General features: G+C 44.8%; 1 pseudogene; it reads right to left on the minus strand.

Annotated features, from left to right (window-relative positions):
- Positions 1-1,310: 1,310 nt before the first annotated feature.
- On the minus strand, positions 1,311-1,428 carry LOC126426881 (5S ribosomal RNA; annotated as a pseudogene).
- Positions 1,429-4,031: the final 2,603 nt, after the last annotated feature.

The following is a 4,031-nucleotide window of genomic DNA, read 5'->3' on the forward strand; positions in this document are numbered from 1 at the left end:
TTGTTGATGGCCCAGCGTTGAAATCTGCAGCAATTTGGGGAAGGGTTGCACTACTGTCAAGTTGAACGATTCTCTTCAGTCGTCACTGGTCCCGTTCTTGAGGGATCTTCTACCGGATTCCTGACATTCACGGTACATTCGTGAAATGGTCGTACGGGAATATCCCCACTTCATCGAATCTCGGCCGCTGATTACCGCGTAGTTGAGCGCCACACAAACGAATCATCATCATCATCATCGCTACCTCGGAGATACTGTGTCCCATTGCTCGTGCGCTGACTTTAACACCACACTCAAACTCACTCAGATCTTGATAATCTGCAATTGTTGCAACAGTAACCGATCTAACAATTGCGCAAGACGTTTGTTATCTTATATAGGCGTTGCCGACCGCAGCGCCGTATCCTGCCTGTTTACATACCTCTGTTTTTAAATACGAATGCCTATGCCAGTTTCTTTGGCGCTTGAGTGCGTATACCCATATATTCTGTGTCGACGCTGTAAATTCATTTTAATATATGCTCTCTATTCAGAGATAGTCGATAGTTACATAGACATAAAGACACAGGCTATCGATAAGGTACCGAGTCTTTGACGACAGTAGAAGATAACTGAATAGTATCACCATTAATTAACTTAAATCAAAAATATTTAACAGATCATTTTTACTGTGAACCAATAAAATGTCATTCACAACATTAGCATCCAGGCGACTTACTCTTAGCTGCACGTTCCAGGGGTTGACGCTGTCTTTGCATGTTCTTTCCAGTACCCAAGAATGTCAGTTTCTGTCTCTGCATCCTTTTCAGCAGCTACGATTGAGAGATACAACAGTATTTCGCGGTCTTCTTCCACATTGTCCTGACATCTCGCATACCTCTAGGATTTCAATGGAGGCGATGGTTTCGATGGACCTGATGTACTTTCGTGTGTACCATGAGTAACCCGATAGAATGGAATCGTAATTTGTAATGGCATTCACTCATAACCATGCTTCAGAACCTTACAACAAAAATCGCATGGAGTTGTTCACTCAAGTGAACTCTTTACACACATAGCACCAACCTCTTTGAGAACATTGTCTGTCCCTTCAGCACTCAGCATCAGCAGCAATCCGTCTTCAGGCCACAAGTAACCCATCGCCACCATCCGACCGGCGTGTCATCCTCAGCGGAGACTGCGGATAGGAGGGGCGTGTGGTCAGCACACCGATCTCCCGGTCGTTATGATGGTTTTCTGTGACCGGAGCCTTACTATTCGGTGGAGTAGCTTCTCAGTTGGCATCGTGAGGCTGAGTGCACCACGAAAAAGGGCAACAGTGCATGGCCGTCCGAATGGCCACCCATGCAAGTGCCGCCCACGCCCAACAGTGCTTAACTTCGGTGATCTGACGGGAACCGGTGCAGCCACTGCGGCAAGGCCGTTGCCACTCAGCATCAAGACATCACGAAAAGAGGGACACAAAAATGTTGAGATCTTGTGGTACAAGTGCAGTTCAAACTTACCATTCTTTCTGTCCATGTAACTTGTGCATCTGATTTTAAGGACTACCATGGCATCACTATCTAATTCATTAAGTCTCAATTGATCGTTCAGTAGTTTACATAGCCAGAGAAGTATCTAATGAAGGGTTGGATAGCAGTCTCGTTCTAGATCATTACAAGCTTCTTTGAATGGGTAGATAAATTTATTTGGGGCCTGCTCATCTGTAATATGAAGTCTACTTATCTGTTTTTGTGGGAGCAACTACTTAACATTAATGAGAGTATCAAGTACTGAAACCATGTCTAACGAAGTGTTCCATTGGACTTCGACCTCGTGTTTGAGTAATTTTGTGAGACTCTTTGAAAGACCAACTTTCTTATAATAAGCCACTAGTTGCTTACACGAGTCTATTGTCTCTCCTACAAGCTAGTCCTGGCTGCGATGATAAACACTTCGACTTCAGAGTAAGTTTGAGCAAAGTGCTAAGACAATGACAGGTGCAAGGGACGTCTAGTGAAATCTTTCACAGCTGCCGCCATATTAGAGCATTGATCTTTTATGAAAGGTGCTGACTTCAGTAAATTCGTAAAAATTCGGGAAGTCTCTAAACGGCGAACAAGCTCCGATAAGACGTTAACTGCCCTTTTTTGCTTATCGGGAAATGGGGTGGTATGCAGTACTTCGCTCTCCATGTTCCTCGTTTCATTAATTGTGTTTACGGTCACTGTAGTGTAAGTTATTTTACGTGCATCACCCACCCCCATATCAGTTTCGGAAGAATTTCTTTTATTATAATTGCAGCAGTAACTCGTGGAAATAGCACCTTTTTAAGAGCATCTGCAATGGATTTTATTCGATTCTTAACCGTAGTCGGATGAGGTCTATGGCCTACATAACAGCTTTACAGCCCACTTCGGCTTCTGCAGGTAAGTGCTTGGACTCTCTTTTTTAAGCTGAGCCATGAACCTTACTGAATGAACTAAATCTTCGCAGCACTTGAGTGACACTTAATCACAAATAACGCACTTTTAATGTGTGATACTTCATTGTCTACCGCAATATCTACGTAAATATCTATTTTTTCAGTGGAATAATGTATTTTTAAAGAGAATCGATTAGACGTTTGTTTTTTTAGTGAGAATGAGATTTCTACATTTGCATCTACATCTACATCTACAGAAATTCTCCGCAAGCCACCGTACAGTACTTGGCGGAGGTTATCTTGTACCACAACTTGTCATTTCCCCTCCTGTTCCTCTGGCAAACGGAGCGATGGAGAAACGACTATCTGTACGCCTCCGTATGAGCCCTAATGTGTAGTATCTTACCTTTGTGGTCCTTCCGCGAAATGTATTTTGGCAACAGTAGAATCGTTCGGCAGTCAGCTTTAAAAGCCGGTTCTCTAAATTTTCTCAGTAGTGTTTCTCGAAATGAAAGTCATAAGCTATTGACTTGACATGTCCATTGGTGCTTTTTTAGTAAAACATTGTTTCATGATTCCGTCGCAATTACAACAGCAATATCATATTAGTGAGATGAATCTTTGAAAACTGTGCTCAGCTTTGGAAAAAAGACGCTAATTTCAACATGGTAACAAGAGAAGTGTAGATGTATTTCAAAACTCACCACAAATGACGCACTTCTGCACGCTTTAGTAAGGGAACGAGACGACGGTCATCTTGCTGGACGTGGCTCGGTTCCTTCTTGTGCGGAGACGTCGTGGCCAATAGGCAAGAGTTACCTCTGCATCATTGGCTCCGAGCCAGTGTGCCCGGATCGTCGTGTTCCCCAGTTCTCGACGGATAGCAGAGACACATGGTTTGAGTGGCAATGACCTTGGTTGGTTGTTGGTCGGCTGTCTGGTCAGACGACGTGTGTTTCGTCACCGACCATCCTTCGGGTTTGTGTGTGTGTGTGTGTGTTCGCCGGTGATTTGTTCTAGTTGTTCAACAGTGATTCGTTTTACGAGTGTTCGAGTTTCTTGTGGCAGTGTTTCGTGCAACACTGTGTATCTTGTGTCAGCTCGAACGAGCAATGCTTTAAATGCTGTAATGCTGTTTGCCGGTTGGAGTGGCCGAGCCGTTCTAGGCGCTTCAAAAAATGGTTCAAATGGCTCTGAGCACTATGGGACTTAACTGCTGAGGTCATCAGTCCCCTAGAACTTAGAACTACTTAAACCTAACTAACCTAAGGACATCACACACATCCATGCCCGAGGCAAGATTCGAACCTGCGACCGTAGCGGTCGCGCGGTTCCAGACTGTAGCGCGTAGAACCGCTCGGCCACTCCGGCCGGCCTAGGCGCTTCAGCCTGGAACAGCGTGACCGCTACGGTCGCAGGTTCGAATCCTGCCTCGGGCATGGTTGTGTGTGATGTCCTTAGGTTAGTTAGGTTTAATGAGTTCTAAGTTCTAGGCGACTGATGATCTCAGAAGTTAAGCCGCATAGTGCTCAGAGCCATTTGAAAGCGACTGCAGTAGCACCTTTCTCAGACTCATCATACCCGAAGACCTGTAGCAGGAAAGAGAGAGCAGACCTAACAGCAG

The sequence above is a fragment of the Schistocerca serialis genome, chromosome 1, assembly GCF_023864345.2.
Source record: "Schistocerca serialis cubense isolate TAMUIC-IGC-003099 chromosome 1, iqSchSeri2.2, whole genome shotgun sequence".
Classification (NCBI taxonomy): domain Eukaryota; kingdom Metazoa; phylum Arthropoda; class Insecta; order Orthoptera; family Acrididae; genus Schistocerca; species Schistocerca serialis.